We start from the raw sequence: 18,957 nt of genomic DNA on the forward strand, positions 1-18,957 counted from the left end.
CCCACTGTTACACACTTGTTTCCATCTTTTTTGTAATTATAAAAAAATGACGCAGTGAATGTCTGTATACATAAACCTTTGATCTGCTTTCTGATTATTTCCTCAGGACAGATTCCTGAAAGAGAATGACTTGGTCAGAATTTTTGGCATTTCTTCAAACCTATGGTGGTTATTAAAGAAGGTGTTCAGATGTGTGGCACATATTTAAATAACAAAAACTCAGGAAAGGTAGAGATCTGTGTGGGCTGAGCAAAACCAAAAACAATCAGGGAAGACTTCCTTAAGGAGGTGGGCGGAGCCCGAGCCAGCCGCGGACAATGAGAGGCCGGAGCCTGAGCAGGCAGAGCTTCTCTAAGGCTCTGGGCATCGACCTTCTGGAAGTCTTGGGCAGGGTCAAGGTGAGAGAAGGTTTCACAGAGCAGGGTCTTAAAGGATGAAAGGAATTCCCAAGGGCAGACAAGGGCTGTGAGGAGAGGAAGTAAGTGGGTCTTTTAGGCAGTGGGAAGAATATAGGCAGGTCCAGAGATGTGAGAGAGCATGAAGGGCTTTTAGTTGATGCAGGAAAGATGTGGGAGATGAGCTGAGAAGAGGTAGGCAGGGCCTAGATCATGAAAGAGGCTCGTACATCACACTAAGGAAGACTGCTTTTCTTATGTAGGCAACAGAGTTGTTGAAGAGTTTGAGCTTAAAAAGAGATGTGGTCACGTTTTCCTTTTTGATAGCACTGTGGTGCCAGGCAGTAGGTGGGACGGAAGCGGGTAAGGGCAGGGGAAGACCTGCTTGGGAGGATGTTTGGGGACCCCAACACAGTCTTGATTCCAGTAGCTTTGCCCACAGGGGGGACCGTGGCCCTATCTGTCATTCTTCATGCCTTGCCAACAGGAGGACAGAGCGAATATAAACACTGACATGGAAATGAAAAAGCTGCAGAAACAAAGAGCACAAACACTTCCTCTATGTTGTTGAGAGTTAACATCCACAAGAAATATGCACGTACGTCAGAGCAGAAAATAATGAGGCAGTGTACGTCCTTAAACGGATTCAGCCCATCACTGCTGGGGCCCCAGCAGAAGGGGGGGCCTGTTGGGGGGCTCCTTCCATTGTCAGCATTGGCTGCCCCTTGCCAAGCAGACAGGTCACTCAGTGCTTTCTTCCAGGCAATTATTTTCAGGATGACTGGAGATTTCGATCAACCAATCAAGCTTTTATAGAAGCCACTTGCCTTGATTATGTCCGCGATCTTTAACTCAGGGAGAGATTTTCTTCAGTATGGCTTGACAGCCTCAGCTTTTCAATTAATTTCTCTCTCCCCACTTTCTGCATCTTGCTTTTGCTTTCAGCTGGGGAACTGTAGTGTTCATAGGCTCGCATGAACTTCCCGTGCAGTTGTGTGTGTGTTTTAAAGGCATCTGAAGCCTCTTTCTGGCCTTCTCTCAATGAGGAATGTCCCATGAAAGAGCAGAAAGCTGACTGGACAGGAAGAACCGAGAAGATGTACGGATGGTTGTAGGGGTTTCTGATTCCTGGATTTAGGACCAGCCCCAAGGGTTTTTAGAATCAGTGTTTCAAAAGCAGGAGGTGTATTTCTGCTCCAAAACACATTGATGAATATTTTGAATTTTAATGGACACACGTCTATTTCAGTGTGATTTATTTCATGGAAATGATCGCCTTTCTTTTAAAATAAAATTATTTGCATAATATATAAGTGACTTAAATAAGAATGTTAGGTAAATATTGGTTCAGCTGTTATGTGGAAGTTGGCAAATCTCTTGAAGGTGGCGCCTGAACGTCTTAATATTAGAAGACACTGGAATGAATTTTGGGATCAGAGCGACATGGATAAAATTCAAGCTCTAACTCTTTGTAAACGTGTGCCAGTGGGAAAATTACTTAATATCTCTGCACCTGTTTTTTTTATCTGTGAAATGGGCATATAAAACCACCTTTCAGCATTGTTGTGGGGTTTAGAGATTCATTTGTTCATTCATGTCTTTATTCAGTCATTAAGTATCTATTAAGTGTTGGCTAAGTGCCTCTCACTGTCTGCGCACAGGGAATACAGCAGTGAACCAAGGTCTCTGACTTCATGGAGCTCCCATTCTACTGGGGGGTGGACCCAGGCACCAAATGCATAGATCTATATGGAAGAAACTCAAATGCTAAGAAAAATACAGCCGATAAGGGGGAGGTTAGAGCAAAACTTCTGAGACACGAATGTGTCAGGTGTGTCTGAGGAAAAGCAAGGCAGTCACTGTGTGGTGGAAGTGGATGGAGGGAGAGGGAAAAAGGAGGAAATGATTGGAACAGGAAGTCAGATGCTGGGGTAGAGAGTGCCTAGTAGGGTACAGTAAACACCTTGGGTTTTATTTTAACTGTGACAGGATGAGGAGTGATCAGTACATTGTATATATTCATAATGACCAGTTCAATTAATATTTGAATACTGACTGACCTAGTAAATCTGGTTACCTAGTTACGAGTCCATGTTACCTAGTAACGTGTCCAGCACTACATTAGCCTCCCAGGTTTTGGCAATACCTTAAAGATAAGCTGCACAGATGGGTTCAAATTCTTGTTAGAGAAACAGAAGTCTAATTAATACCTAATATTCACCATGTACTTGCTATGTGCCAGGCATACTTACAAGTGTTTTCTTTTAATGCAGTAGCTCATGTAATCCTTACAAAAGTGTATATAATCAGTTATTATCCCCATTTTGCAGATGAGGAAGCTGGGGGCACAGCTTACCACCTCTCACCTCTGAAAAAAAGGAGAATGAAATAAATGTGCTCCCTTTGAGGTTCAAAGTGCAGAGCGCACGCAACAAGGAGAACGCAGCCATGGGATTCGCTCTGGAGGGACGCTGCCACCTACTCTCTGTGACGGCGGCCACACTGCCTCTGCTCCTTGTGCTTCCGTTTCCTCATCCCTGAAATGGGGTCAGGAGGGGCATCCCTCCCATAGGATAGTCCTGAGGATAACAGTGTCTGGGAAATGCTTTTGCACAGAGCCTGGCACTTGACAAATCTCTCAAGTCTTAGCGATACACCCACAGAGGTTAGGAAAATGTGTCATGAACTGGCCATCCTGGCCCTGGGCCTTGAGGGCAGAGTGGCAGGAAGCAAAGGTAGATACGTTAATTTTAGGTTGACAGAGAACCTCTCAGGAAATTAAACAGTGTTGAAAGCTCATGGTATGGCTGGATGGATGGTGGGTGAGAGTGTAGTGGACAGTTCTTTTAATTCTGTTAACCTGTGACATTGAGGAGACCTTGACGGCCATCCTAAGCACAGGGAACTGCTTTTTTTTTTAAAGAGGCCCTGGGAAGCTTTGATCCTTTGAGCACTGGGAGCCTGTGATCTGACCTGTGCTTTTCACAGACGTGCCCAGCAGCCACACGAGAAGAATACCATGGTCCGGATGACCCAGCACAGGAAAGGGTGGACAGGGGAGGTGAGGGACAGAGACAGAGCAGAGGTGGAATCTACAGGGCTTCAAGCCTGACTGCACGAACTCCTTGGAGCTACACACAAGAGAGATCCAGATTCGCCCATCCCGGCCTCTTTCTGTCCTCAAGGGATGAGTCTACTTAGAGTTCCTTAGTTTTCCCATCTGTTAAGTGGGAAAAATAAAGCCAGAATCTCATGGCTCCCAATGGGATACAATCACATGTTACGTTACCATCGAGAATCCTGTGGAAATGCAGACTTGTTTCACTCCTCCTGCTAATAAAAAACTGTCTTCCTACCAGAAGACAGTACCAACAAACTTGCATCTTCTGAGTATCGGAAAGCACTGGTAGGGGTTTGAGCTATTCGCTCACTTATGATCTGAGATTATTCTAAAAAGACTTTGCAGCTTAGGCTAATTGTGTAATTGGGATGTTTCCAGATGAAATTCAACTTGTATTTTTTAAAAAATGCTTTGAAGAACTGGTTGCCATGGTGCTGTTCTGCTGACAAGATCCTTCACTCGCTCTCACTAAGCAACAGTAATGGGCTTCTGTTTATTCCAAGTTTCAGGTGACCCCACCTGAACATCTCCAAGGAAGCAAGGTAGGAACTGGAAGGAATTAGTGAAGTCCTTCCCTCGTTCTCCTTGATGGGGGTGCATCTCAGCGGACAAGGAGATTTGTCATTGCAGGGGTGGGAGGGCCTAGGAGAGACCCAGCTGGCGGGGAGGGACTTCCCTGACCCCTCTGCCGTGGGCACCTGGGAGTTGGGGAAAGAAACCTCGTACATCTGCTACAATATAAACTGGACGGATGCTTCGGGATAAGAGCACTAAACCCCTCATATTTGTGGGCAAATCGTTGTTAGCACAGAGAACTGTCTTTAAGAAATAACATGGTCTTAAAAATTAATATTTATGTTTTTATAGTATTACTGTTCTAAATTGGAGAAAGCCTTTGTTCTAACTCAATTTTCCAACCTACTGGACAATCATTCTTACCCGTCGTCCTTCAGCTTCTTGTACCGAGTGTTTGTTATAAGAATGTGAAACATCTTCCCCAGATGCAGTATTTTTGGCTTCATTAAAAGTTTTTCTAGTTCCTCTTCAGTCATGTCAATATTTACCTTGGACAATGCTTTGTATCCTTTTGTTTATAATTCCAGAATTCTCCAAGACAAACTGATTATTCATGACCCTCTGGCTTGCTTTACAATTTAAACATACCTTATGCTGAAGTTTTAAGAGCTTGAGTCCCCCAAACTATTTCCTCTACTTCTCATAGATTCAGAACTTGTAACCTTCCATACTCACTTCACGCCCCGTATGTTCTTTTCCTTTCGGGGATCTTCCAAGCACCTCTGCTTTGTTGAGTATACTCTTGGAACATGAGCGAGTGAACTTTTCCTTCCCTTCCTTTCACGGTCCCCAGATCCCTCCGTCCTGCCAAGGATGCTTTTAGAACGTGGCATTGTACCCACCTTCCTTGAACACGCCCGTTGTTTCCCCAAAAGCCACACTCTTCCGCTTGTTGAATTTCTGGTTGCTGATACAGAGAACACGTGACCCCATCTTTGTTGTCTAAAGACTTTCATTTAAACCCCTCAATTACTAAAAGGAGGCCCCAGTGGTCAACATGACACCATAAAGCTACAGCACATTTTTCTTGAGAAACGCACTTATATAGAGCCAGTCCTCTTTCCTTAATTGCTCAGCATTTTGTGATTCTGTGTTTCCTTCAGTACTCTACATGTGGCTTACAGTCATAGAGGATTTAAAATTTACACAGTATTTCACATTCATTATTACATCTGATCCTCCTAACAATTTTGTGAGAAAGACCCAGAAGTGACCTTCCTGAGATCACAAAGTGATTTGAGTAAACCACAGTTTTTGCCTTCGAGGATATTTACATTAATAAATGATTTGCTTTTATGTAAGTCTTTCTGTTCCTGTGAAACACTGTACTTTTTCTTGACTTGGGGACATTGCACGTGCTGTTTCTTTTGCTTGAACTACGCAACTTCTCCCTTTGACCAGCTAAACTCCTACCCCTTTTTCAAATGTCAGCTTCAAGTTTTACTTCCTCTAGAAGCATTCCCTGGTCCCCCAAGTCTGGGCTAGGATTTCTTCCTTTGTGTGCCCGCAACACCCTTAAAAATACATAAATAAGTTTATCATACTTAAAAATACATAAATACACATAAATAAGTTTATCACACTGTCTGCACCTAATGAACACTTGACCAGCATTCACTTGTTACTGTCACTCCCCTTCGCCTCTCCTGCTTGCCACTGTATCCCCACTGCCTAGCTCTGGGATGGTGCTCTATAAACAGTGGTTAAATAAACGAATGATGCCTATTGTGTTTTCTGGTTGGTATAGCTTTGGATCCTTGAGTTCAAGAACAGAAAGGGCTCCAAGAAGGTCCAGGGAATTTGAGGTATTTCCAAGTTCATTCCTTGTAACACCATCTGAATGTTGATAGCTAATGTGGCTATCTGTTGTTTGTCCTACAAGACGTCCTTTTCCCTTACTTTGTCTTTACCTTTTCCTTTTGGGGAAGTGTCCCTTTTCCCAGTTTTGGTTAGTGTTATTCAGGTGGGGCTGCCCAATCTTGGGATCAGGAGTAGGCCTAATAAACACAGTCTATCCCAGCGTCCAATGACTCAACCCAGGTTGGTAACTGTGACTTTTTCTTTTTTTTTTTGCGGTACGTGGGTCTCTCACTGTTGTGGCCTCTCCCGTTGCGGAGCACAGGCTCCGGACGCGCAGGCTCAGCGGCCATGGCTCACGGGCGCAGCTGCTCCACAGCATGTGGGATCTTCCCGGACCGGGGCACAAACCCGCGTCCCCTGCATCGGCAGGTGGACTCTCAACCACTGCGCCACCAGGGAAGTCCGGTAACTGTGACTTTTGCTGAAACTCTTAATTAAGAGAGGGTCTTGTTTTCCTCTGACGGTTGCAAGCAATAGAAACAAGCATATAACTTCTGATTCTTTGGGAGTTTGTGGAGAGATCAAAGAAGCCATCACAGAACAACCAGAGTCAAGAGGTGGTGACAGACAGTGAAGGCTGATGAAGACATCAATGAATACCTGGATTCAGCAGTATCCGATCCTGTGAATTTCCAAATTGATGAACTACAGATCTCCCTTTTGGCTGCAACTAGCTTGAGTTACATTTTGGTCAGTCATGAACAACTGACAGAGTTCTGACTAATTCAACGGAAAACAAAACACCACGGTATTTTAATTACTGACATTAGTGCTTTTTGTTCCTTTGTGGCTTGGCCTTACAATTTCACTTCACTCTTTAAAAGAGAAAAACAGTCTTCTGCCTGGCCCCCAGTGTTGGGCCGCACCCCGCAGGCCTGCAAGACTGAAGAGAGAGCCCGGAATCAGCAGCACAGACATCAGTGGTTCACTGGATGGGGGATCTAACCCGTCTGAAGCAAGGTCCTGGAGTGACTTCCCACTATTTGCAGCAGCGAGTGGGCAGGACACGGTGCCAGTCTTCACTTCCAGCGGGGAGGATACCAGTTACAGGAGGAATTGACATCAGGTTGGCTCATGGGTTACCAGGGAAACTAGCAGAGAGGCGCGCCCCTTACCACCCCTTTGTTAAGTTATCAGGTGGAGATGTTCTGATCTAAAGGTTAGAACAAGCACTAGCTATGGTACGGGTAAGGATGTACGACGGTCAGTGATGTGAGAAGGTGTAGGTGAAGCAGGCACTGGTCTAGCAGGGGATGTACAGAGAGCAAGAGAACAGCCATCATGGGTGGCCTGATCATATACTCCACCCCTACATACCCTGCACGACCCTTACAATCTTGTCCCCCCGCCTTCCTCAGTATCCCTGGGGTCAGGTATGTAAAGGGGCACTGTAACCAGATACCACGATACAATACAGACACCAGCAGCTAAAGGGTACCAAGAGTAAGATACCTGGTATGCTAAGAACAGTCATTCGCCAGAATGTGGGCAAATTTTGGAGCTAAGCACTTACGGGGTCAATGGAGACGGAGTCAATGGCAGAAGCGTCCTGTCCAGTTATTAGGAAAGTAAGGCCACCCCTAGTTTTCACAAACCCAGAGCCACCCCTATGGGGAGGGGAAGGCCCTGGCTCTAAAAGAAACATTCTGATGGCCTAGCCAGGAGTCAGCAGTCAGAGTACAGGTCTGCCTCCCCATGTTATGTTGAGTAACATCAGGGGTGGACCCATTAGGTCTTTTCAAACAGAAAACAGTTAATCCCACTAGTCAGACTTGCGTGTCCAGAAACCAGCCTATTCTATTCCACAGAGCATACCCAGGGGGCCTCATGGGAAGTCAGTTGTACAGTAACATTTACTGACAGGAGCCCTTCTGACGTATTGGCATGTGGGACAAAAAGATGGTGAGAGTCTTTCCCCCCCTTTCTCAGTCATCCCCACATAGTCACATTAGCTGGTTCTATTTTTCATGGAAGTCCAGAGAAGGATGACAACGGCAGCTCACTGTAGACCCAGCAATTAGACTCATTTTGCAATGAGGCCATGGTTGCTTCCCAGTCCTTGAAGAGGTTTTCTCCACTCAGACTAGGGATGCAATGTAACACGTCTAACACGCACAACACAGGGGAGGTAATGACAATTAAGCAAAATGCAAGCAGTACCTGCATTCTGAGATAATACCACACTTGCCTGTGGTTTTTGTCCTGGTCTACAATACATTTCAGAAAACTCAAGTTTTCAGTAATATACGAACATATCCAAAATCACATCTACAATGGCCACCTAGTTTTACCTTGAATGTCTGAACCACAGCTACTCCATTTTGACTTTCAAATGCATTCCCCTCCACAATGGCCAAAGCAGATGTACAATGCATGTTCAACAGGTCAAACAACAGGCCACTCTGGTCAGTTTAAGTTAAACCTTGTACAAGCCATAATGACTTTCCCATACCTCCATATGTGAAGATTTTTCCATCTTTTCCCCTTTGGATTGCAAATCTTTCAACAGACAAAAGTATATGTCCTTCAAAGCCAGGGTGAACACTGCCTGCCTGTCCTCGTCCAGATCATGTCCCTCGGTGCCAGGCCTCCTTTATATTTGCCTAGTTATCCATGTTTGGGGAAAACTGATCAGATACTGTGAACAAGTTCAGAGGTATGCTGATGGGGAAACACTTTAGAGGCTATACATTTTATCAGTTATACTGAATTGTTACACAAGCATTGTACATGTGCTTGTGGCAGCAGACTTAAAGCAAGCAGTGATACATCATGAGTAGTTACCCTCCATGACAACTTCACTAGAAAATGTTCTCTTCCTCTTGAACATTCAGGGCAAAAGTTTGGCTAACACATTAACTTTTATAAATGTAGACCTCTCAATTAATAGGACTAGAATTTAACATCTGTTGAAGCATAATATTTTTTCCCTCTAAATTACCCTCACCTCCATCAAACAGAGCCAAATCAAGACTAATTTGTTTGCAAAATAAGTCTGGTCAAGTGACCCCATAGGCTCCTCCAAACCGGCTGTGGTCGCATTCCTCAAAAGGAGTCTCAGACTGAATTCCCAAAAAACCTCTCAAGGCCAGGACAGCCATGCCAAAGGCCTGCCATCAGATTCTGCCTAGGTGGACCTCTCTCTTCTAGAGATCCCCCAAATATCGAGATTCCTGCACTTGCGGGAAACAGTCTTTCCCATTCACCTGATAAGGTTGCTCAGAACCCAAGAGTCTCCAATTTCTGGAGGGATCAGGCAGAGAGAAAAGAAAAAGCTTTCAATCCTATTAAGTCATAACTAACTTGAGGGGAAGCGCTTTTCTATATCTGGAAAACACAGATCAAAACCAGTAATATTCTAGCCAAAAACCATAAAAATTATAACCATACTCATCAGTTTACTCAGTAATCAATCCTTTTAACTTTTTATGAAGCCATCAGGTTCTCCCCTAAGATTCTTTCATTTTGTACCCAGTTCAGTGATACGATATGAAATTTATCAGAGATCTGTACTTGTCAGAAGGTCCTTCCCATGAATCTTTTTGAAGATGAAGCACTTTTGCAAAAGCATCAGAGTACAACAACTGTCTGTAAATGATAAACGACTTAAAAAGGCACAGTTAAACACCTAATTACAATGTAATTGATAAAGAAATTTGGTTACAATAACTAGAATTATGACCAATTATAATCGTCATCCTTAAAAACCTTAAATCTCTGGTAAAAACCAAGAAGCAAGTAATTGCGAACTGTCATATCAGCATTTCCTGACTGGAAAACTTACGCTTTCTTCTTCTTCTTCTAAGAAGGCAAAGGCAAGTAAACTTAGACCCACCCAGCAATTAATGTTCCAATATTTTACCCTATTTGAAATGACCCAGATCGTCAATGAATTCTCTTCATTTAATTTAGTTTAGTTTCAAGTTACCAAAATCTGGAGAGACTATTACAGATAGACATTCCCCAAACATTATTATTCCTACAGAGTTTAAAAATGCCTCTTTTTCTTCACTCTCAGGGATCAGATGATTAAAGTTCCTGAGAGCCCAGGTACATCTCAAATGCACAAGAAGAGAAATACCAATTCCTTCTAGGAAGCTAGCTTCCTCTAACTGCATGCGCAAAATCCAGTTTAAAATGTTAAAGGATTCCCATCTTGGCCATTTTCAGGGATTTTTTTTTTTTTTTTCAGTTTAAACGAATAACAGTAATAGGTAATAATACAAATCATTCACTCACATCCACATGCCTCACTTTCAGAGGAACAAGAATCAGCATTCAAGTTAACCTCCGCCTCAGCTGTTACCTCAGCGTCTGTGGCCTTTCTTAATACGAAAAGCAACGGCCAGCCCACAGCTGCGGCCACCGCCTCAAGGTCTCACCTCATTTTCCCACTGTAATGGCGGCCAACATCTCCACCACAGCCTCAGGGCCGTCCGTGAGTTCTCCGCACTCTCCTGGTGGTCCCCACTCCTCAAGGACAGACACCACGGGGCACCACATACTAGGGGCGGCCACCCCAGGATCTGCCCTGCAACGTTCAGGCCCCACGTGTTAGCGGAGGCCCTGCACCTTCCCACTCCCGCCCTCACTTCCCGGCATCTCGGCGCTCGCGGGAGTTTCCTCCGTCTCCGGGCCGCAGGCCTACAAGCCCTGTACGCGCCCAGCCTTGAGACCGAAGAGAGAGCCCGGAGTCAGCGACACAAACAGTCGTGGTTTCATGGGTGCGTGGGGGGAGCTCACCCGTCTGAAGCAAGGTCCCGGAGCGACGACACCCCGTGTGGAGCAGAGGGCAGGGAGGACATGGCCGCCATCTTTGCTCCCGGTGCGGGGTGGGAGGGGGGAACACCGGTTACAGGGGGAACTGACATCAGATTGGCTCATTGGTTACCAGGGAAACTGGCGGGGGGCGGCGTGCACGCCCCTCGTCACACCTTTGATAAGTTACAGGTGGAGATGTTTTGCTCTGTAGATGAGAACAGTCTCTAGCTGGGGGTGAGGCAAGTACATAGGAAGGTCAGTCATGGGAGCAGGTGTAGGTGAAGCAGGCACTGGTGGAGCAGAGGATGTACAGAGAGCAAGAGAAGAGTCATCTTGAGTGGCCTGACCATACACCCAGTTAACCTGAAAATTCAATTAAATGGCCTCTTCCAAACAGTACAGTTCATTGAAGTCTAACTATGCACGCTCTTGGAAAGGCCAAACTAGAGGAACCTGACATTTGGAGAAGAGTATTTTGCATTGAAATAGAAACTGAAATAGGAATGTATTTTTACTTGGTTGTTTGATACCATTTTACTGATAGGACGTTTGGGGAGAAGGGTTTAAGGGGGCAAACAAATACCTAGTTTTTGGTTTATTATCAGTGAACATTATTTTCCCCAATTCTTACCTTGTTGCTTTATTTACAAACCGTAATATATTTTTGCTTTGGAACTTCATCGCTGCTTTCTCTCTTGCTTACCTAGAAGCACTTAGGATATTTAAGGGTTGCAGCCACTGAGATGAGTGTTGATTTCTGCATTTGAGGGATTTTCTATAACTTTATCCCAGAATTAATGAGGACAACAAACAGCTGTGCCGATAAACCCATTCTGCTTGGTGACACACTCTTGCCAGAGCAACTGGCAGATGGTCTGTCTTGCAGAGGATTGCAGCGGAAAGGGAAAAATGCTGTTAGGAGAGTGGGTCCTACATATTTGAAGCCAGGCTCCTCCATTTTTCTCCTCGAATTTAGCGTCTTGCTTCCTAATGTTTTTCTCCACTCTAAATTAGGTGGGCAGCCTCTCTTTGCCATGTATATCTTTCCACCTGGTTCCACTTTCTCTTTCAATTCCAACATTTTTATTTCTTGGCACTGAAAACTTTGCCCAAACTACTCTTGGGTGAGTGTCTGGGGGTGCTATTCCATAAGAAGCCTACAGTTTGATTCAATCTCCTGATAAAATTACAAACGGAAAAACAGCAAAGTGAATAAAAGGAGAGAAGAGGTGCTAACTTAGTGACCAAGGCAATCTTGTCACAGTGGTGTTATCCTGACCGCTGTGAGCCTGGGTGCAGAGCACGTGCCTGTGCTGAGATGTGCCTGGTGCTGTTTTGTCTTTGATTTTTATTACCATGTCTTGCGTGCAGTTACCAGTTGGATATCTTGTGCTCCTCTTGGAACATGTTAACCTATGTTCTAGGACTTGGAGTGTAAGAAACCTACTTGTGAGTGTCTGGAAATCCAGGTATTGTATTTTGTTTGTTTTAAAATGTCCTTGAAAGAAAGGAATAGAACCTTCCATCTGCTTCTAAGAAGAAGAAAATAGCCCATTTTCCCAAATGCCTGTTGGAGAGCTAATAGCCCTAGAAACCGGTGTGGGTACTCTATGGATATTCAGTTATTTCAGCTCAGAATTTTGTCTTTGAGTTGTTCGATATCCTCTATTTCGAGCTCTTTCTTGGACATTAATTATCAACCATTCTTTTTTAAGCTGTAGATAGTTTACCCAACCCTAAGAGACGCTTCCTTTTTTTCCCTCAGCTTTATTGAGATATAACTGACAGATAAAATTGTAAATATATAAGATGTACAATGTGATGGTTTGAATGTGTATACATTGTGAAATGATTACCAAAGTCAAGTTAATTAGCACATCCATCATCACACATAAGTTACCGTGTGTGTGTGTGTGTGTGTGTGTGTTGTGAGAACATTTAAGATCTACTCTCTTAGCAAATTTCAAGTATCAATACAGTATTGTTAACTATAGTCACCATGCTGTGTCTTAGATCCCCACAACTTACTCATAACTGACCAACATTTCCCCATTTCCCTGATCCCTGGTAACCACCATTCTATTGATTCTATAAGTTCGACTTTTTTGGATTCCACATATAAGTGAGATCATATTTGTCTTTGTGTCTGATTTCACTTAACATAATGTTCTCCAGTTTTATCCATGTTGTCACAAACGGCAGAATTTCCTTCCTTTTTATGGTTGAATAATATTTCATTATCTATCTATCTATCTATGTCACATTTTCTTTATCCACTTGTCCATTGATGGACACTCAGGCTGTTTCCATATCTCAGCTATTGTGAATATTGTTTCAATGAACATGGGAGTGCAGATATCTCTCTGAGATACTGATTTTATTTCTTTTTGTTATATACCCAGAATGGGATTGCTTGATTAAGAAAGACTTTATTCTAGGAATTGTTTTTGATGGTCTCAGGATGGAAAACTACTCAAGTCAAAAGGCTCTGGGATACTGAAGCCACTTTTGGAACTGGCTCCCAGAGAATGTTCTTGAAATGCTAACCCCATAGGGAAAGTGTGTACTTTGCTGGTAGGGGAACAAGCCTTAAGGGAGATTGTCAGGGTTTCCTTACACACCAAAGACACTTGAACTATGTGACACAGAGGGTCTCTTCCAGTTCTGATATTATCCAGGAATGTGAGAGTTCCTTTTTCTACAACCTCCCTTCCAGGTGGAAGACATCTAGCTTTTGCCTGAGTCTCTTCCACGATAGAGAGCTCACTCCCTGAGCAAAGCATTCTTTGGGGTTTCTGTAATTGTGAAGGTTATCTCCCCACTCCCTGGAACTTCCATGGAGCCTCTCTTCGGAGCAGCAGGGACCCATCAAATCTCTCTTCACATTACAGTTCTTCAGTGCTGTCCTATCTTCTCTGAGTCATTCTTTGGGGGGCTGTCCTATCTTCTTTGAGTCATTCTTTGGGGGGGCTAAACATCTCTATGGTGTTAACTGTTGTCCAGACATTTTATCATCTTGACCACTCTTGTCTGTAGAAACTCCAACTAGTCAGGGTCTATACTAGAAAACAACGTGAAGAACTGAGGGTGTTCAGGTGATGGAATTGCGTATCCACGCTGACAGGGATATGGTATCCTAGATGTGGTCTAACCAGTGCAGAGCGGGCTGGGGCTAAGGAATCCCCTTCTGGAAGCTTTTCACGTTCTTGTTTATAGGAGAAACATCTGCCTCTAAATGCCAAAGTAATCCCGGCTCACAGGCAGTACCTAAGATTTGATATTTGCTGGGATATACAAAGAACCATGTAAAGTCAAATTTATTCAAAATCCAAACCGTGATTTCTAAACTGATACCATCCTCTTGACTTTGCTGTTTCTGAGTGGGAGCCAAACTCTTCCATGCATCTCTGACTTCCTTTTCTCCACCATCTTCCTCCAAATAGTTACTTCTTCCCCATAGCGCATCCTGTTCTTCCGGGCCCCAGTTCCTTTCCCAAGTGCAATCCACCTTCCAGCAAAACATAGGGCATTCCTGTACTAGTCTATACCATCAGACCTTCTTCAGGTTGCGACAAAACAACTGGCTCTTTGGCAGTGCTAATCTGCGTTTTCTTAAGACATGTATGCAAGGGGGAAAAAGTGCATGTGACAAGAAGAAGATGCAGAACAAAATTATCCATCTTCTTAAAGGGCCTCATGTTGAAAAGGCCACAAGAGGAACACATTCTCAAACTGAGTAATCACCTACAAATAGTTAAAACAAAAGTTCCTCCAGCCACGACTGCACCTAGAGGAGTGGGGCAGAGGTTCTGATTGAGAACTTTGATTTCCCACAGATTGTTTGAGTCTTAAATGAAATTTGGAAAGGTTCCCTGACATCAAAGGCTGCTCCTTTTGGCTAATCGATTAAGTATGCTGTGCCTGTCCTCCCCCGAGCCCCCCAAGACTGGGAACATATGTCAGATTCTCCCTTTGCCAGTAATTTGGAGGCTTATGATAATAAAACATCCTTTTTCTATGCAAAGGAAAGGGTGGTCCTGGGGAATGTTAAGGCAGCAGAGAAGAGCAATGATTGACTCCTGCCTGAAAAAATATACAAAGCCTGATCAATCCCTATCTGAATATCATCTGGATAATTTGAAAAGAACACACTGAAGGGAATAGGACCAACCTCACTGTCTTGCTCACATATACATCTGGAACAGCTGCCAGGGCCTCTCGGAGTTGATTTTGTTCAGTTCGGCAGCTCTCACTTGAAACCCAGGCAGAAAATGAAAGTGAGCAAATTTACCTCTGGCATTCAAAGAAATGCTTTTGGTCAAAGAGAGTATTTCTGACCATGACTCATTTTCAAAAGAAGCATTGAATTCGCTTTGTCATATTTGCCTGGATTGGGCTCAATCGGCCCTTTTATGATTTTTAAAATATCCTATATAGCCGGGATGGCATTTATTAGGCTTCAGCTATTCAATATTGCATTTCAATGTATGAAAGTCACTGTTCAATTGACTATTGAGTTTTCTAAGGAAGTAAACCTACAGAAAAGAAATTTGCAAGAATCTAAAATAAATGAGCTTGAGGAAGATCAAAATGCCCTTTTGGCTGTTTCAAAGATCAAAAGATCTCTCTTTTATAGAAATCAGGAGTGGTTTGAATAGCCTCTTTCCTCCACCGCAAAGCCCCATTTTTTCACTATCATTGATAGCTTGGGACGGCACCATATTGGTATGAGAAGCCCTGGGGAGGTGGGAAGATGGTTTCAATCCCCCAAAAGCACCCAGGACGTTTGTGTCTGGAATAGCAGGTTTTTCATTTAATTTAGTCTCGAGCCCAGTAGAGAGAGAAAATGAAAATCCGTCCTCAGTTCCTTCAGGAGGAGGAGTAGCCTTGAAGGACATGAGAGGGTCTCTTGATAATTGTTTTTAAAGCCTGTGAGTATCTTTGTCTCTGTTTCTCAGAGAGGCTCGATTATATTGGATTATATATCAGGAGGTTATCTTTGGGTTCACACTACCCTCAGTTCTGCAAAACCTTAGGAAGTTGTGTAATCTCCCCACGTCTCTATTGCTTCATGTGCTAAGTGGGGATAATAATATGCACTTCATTGACTTAAGCTCCTTCCTACCTCGGGGCCTTTGCTCATGCTATTTCTTCAACCTAACTTGTGCTCAGCCTCCAGGATTCAGCAGGAATGGCTTTTCTTCTGGGAAGCATTCCATGAACTCCCAGACCAAGTTATACCACCTCTTTTTCTCCTATCAGACAGTGTACTATGGTTTTCCTTTGTTGCAGTTGCCTTAACTGTAATGGAGAACATTCTGTGTGAGTACTGGTGTCATATATCTGGCTCCCTCTATAAGGGGTAGGGAACCTAGCTTATTCACCCATGTCTACAACTAAAACAGAAACACAAACAAAACGTTTGTTGAGTGAATGAAATTAATGGAGATAACGTGATCAAGAAATGGCAATTCCTACTATTCCCCTGTACTGTGAGCTCCTGGGGGCCAGGGTGAGCCTTGCCTCTCCACAGTGTTGAGGTGGAGCCTTGACAGAGCAGCTGATCCGGGAACGTCTGTGGATGTGCAGACGGACATCATCGATCATCTCTCCAGCCAACTGTGTACTTCACCTGCCTGTTTCTTTGTCTTCTCTCTGAGAGCATGTTATTGGAACCCTTGTTCATCTCCTTATGATGCAGGTTTTCTCTTTCCTGGGATGATTCTTCTGATTTCACAGAGAGCTCCCTAGGAGAGGTCTGCAGTGAGAGGCAAGAAACTGGGCGATGACCCAGGTGTGTCCAGCACTGGGTAAAGTGTTGAGTGGGGGTTGGGAGGAGCTGGAGAAATCAGCCCAGTGAGGCTTACAAGTTATATCATATATATATATATATATATATATATATATATATATATATGTTTAAAAGCTTTTAACTTTTAAACATCACCACCACCGTTATCATCTCCATCACCATTAAGAGCTAAAACTTTCTCTACAGTATAAAAAAACCGTTGCCTCCCTCTGCAGGAAAAAAAAAAAAAATTCCCGTCAACACTATAAGCCATTTATGGTTGGAAATTCACCATTAGGATCTTTTTCCTTGGGTTAAGGCAAATACCCATAAGAAGTTATTTTATTAGTTATTAACTACTTATGGTGAATTAGTTTATCAACTCATTTCATCTGTGAGGATGGTGGTGGGGGAGCAAGCATTAAGGGACTTGGTTGCTTATGTAGGCAGGAAGTGTCTCTTCCAGAGTTTAGTTGTAGATAATAGAATTCAGTCTAGCTATTCTTTTTAAAGCAAAAATGGATTTCATGCAAGAAATGAGGAGCTTACAAAAATCCCTAGAAAGGCTGGAGGAGGAGGCTTTCAGCAGAATTTCCAGGAGTCACACCCTAGAACAACACCTCAGAACTGACCCACTGAGGCAGCTGCTGCCTCTGCCGTGATCAAGCTGGTGAAGAAGGAAGTCACCTCGACAACTGCTGGCTCTTGCACCTCACTGCATCTACCCCAACCTGCACCAACAAAGCAACCCTTGACTTGCCTCTCAGTAGTCACAGTGCTAGGGTGTGGACCCACATGTCTCCTCCCTGTGCTGGCTAGCAGAAAGGGTAGGTGCAGCCTCCACCTCGACACTTACTTTCAGCTTCAGAATGTCCTGGGGGAGTATCTGCTTGGCTGAAGTCAGGTTTCATGTCAAACCTAAGCTGCAGAGCACCCTGGGAAATGGGACCATTTAGCTTGTCAGCTTCTGCAGGGCCAAACAGTGGCTCTCAAGGGGTTGGAATGGATGAGGGTGAGCCAGCCTACAGGCTACATGGTGGGGGTGCAGGAGAGCATTTCTGAGAGAAAGGGAAAAGGGGCCCAAAACAACCTCGACTGACCTTGACGCTTTGCTTTGAGCTGGTCCTGGTTACTCAGAGGAGGCATTTTAGGTATGCCACATCAGGGAGACATTGGAGTTTTCTTTGGGTGGTGGTTCTGAGGTCTGCATGTTGACCTATTTATTTTCTTGAGTACATAAATAGCCTCCTCTTCTATGCCCCTGACATTTATGGGGGGTGTTTTAGTTCCTTCCTTACCAGAAGAGGAAAGGTGTTCAGACTCATTTGCAACTGGGTGGCCTTTCTTCAGGCTGGTGTCCACTGGACTGAGAAAACACTTTCACTACAGTTGTTGAAAAGAGAAGCTTTAGATGCACCCCAGGAATAGGTGGCACTTCTACCTTCCAGGTAAATCGCTATTTCTCTGATGAGGAGACTCCAAATGAGGTCTCAAAGTTGTTCACTTTTGGATGGATCATGGAAACCCCTCTGGGTTTTGGAAGCAGGCAGTCAGTGGCGCTATCCTGCCATCTTCTTTTGAACATTCAATCCAGCAAACACCTTAAGCTTTAATAAACATCTTCTCTTTTAATAGCATTGACTCCAAGCTAATAAGGCAACTAGCGCATCAAGTGAACGTAAATTTCTCATTAACAATTTATGTAACTTTGTTGAAGAGAGCAATTCCAACTTCTGCTAACTGAGTTTGTAACAAAAAAGATGGAGCCATTTTACTACCACCCTCAGGACCTTAATCACACTCCGGGAAAGGTAAAGTGACTCTCATTAGCAGACTAAGAGCTAAAATCCAGGATGGGATAGAAGGTTCCAGAACACAGTAAGAGCCCAAAAACTTCAACAGGATTATAAAGCAGAGGCACAGACTGGCATTTCACAGTGTTTTGAATTTTATTGGCCAGAGGAAGAGCCCTTTGACTTGAAGCTAAAGCCGTGCGTAAGACTTTGAAGATGCTGGCTTTAGGATGTGGGTGATGTGTTCAATTCTCCCTCTGTACTTAAGATCTTTCTGTGGAATGTGGCACCACGTGCTGGGTAGACCTGTAAGAGGACTTACCCTTTTCAGCTGATCCAAAGCTTTTCCCTCTGGCTGCAGGAGGTGGCTGTAATTTAGGAGTTTCATAACGAAGGGCTGAGCGAGACTTCCTAAAGTGACAGCCCTGTGGGCAGAAGAACATGTGGCGTGTCTGTGATCGGCCACACGTGATTGCATTTGAAGGGATTTAATAATTCTTCTTGAAATTCTCAGCTTTTCCCTCAGACATTCCTCTGGAAGCCTGATTAAATGCGTATTATTTCTTCTTAAGTGGTTTTACAGGTTGCTTATTTTGGGTTTATGAGCATCAACACATTTTAAAAGGTATTAGTGGGCTCTGCTGCTGGATACTTGTTCTC

The 18,957-nt window shown here is 43.9% G+C and overlaps 1 protein-coding gene across 8 annotated transcripts in view; it reads right to left on the reverse strand.

The window, feature by feature from the left end:
• Positions 1–11,375, reverse strand: part of ARID5B (AT-rich interaction domain 5B) — a 289,023-nt gene extending 277,648 nt beyond the window's left edge. For all 8 annotated transcript variants that reach the window (XM_079899440.1, XM_079899444.1, XM_079899442.1 and 5 more), the window contains exon 1: positions 10,696–11,375. The gene's annotated coding sequence lies outside the window, so the exon portion shown is untranslated. The remainder of the gene's footprint in view (positions 1–10,695) is intronic.
• Between the last annotated feature and the right edge of the window lie 7,582 nt (positions 11,376–18,957).

The sequence above is a fragment of the Stenella coeruleoalba genome (assembly GCF_951394435.1).
Source record: "Stenella coeruleoalba genome assembly, chromosome: 16".
In the NCBI taxonomy this organism is placed as follows: Eukaryota; Metazoa; Chordata; class Mammalia; order Artiodactyla; family Delphinidae; genus Stenella; species Stenella coeruleoalba.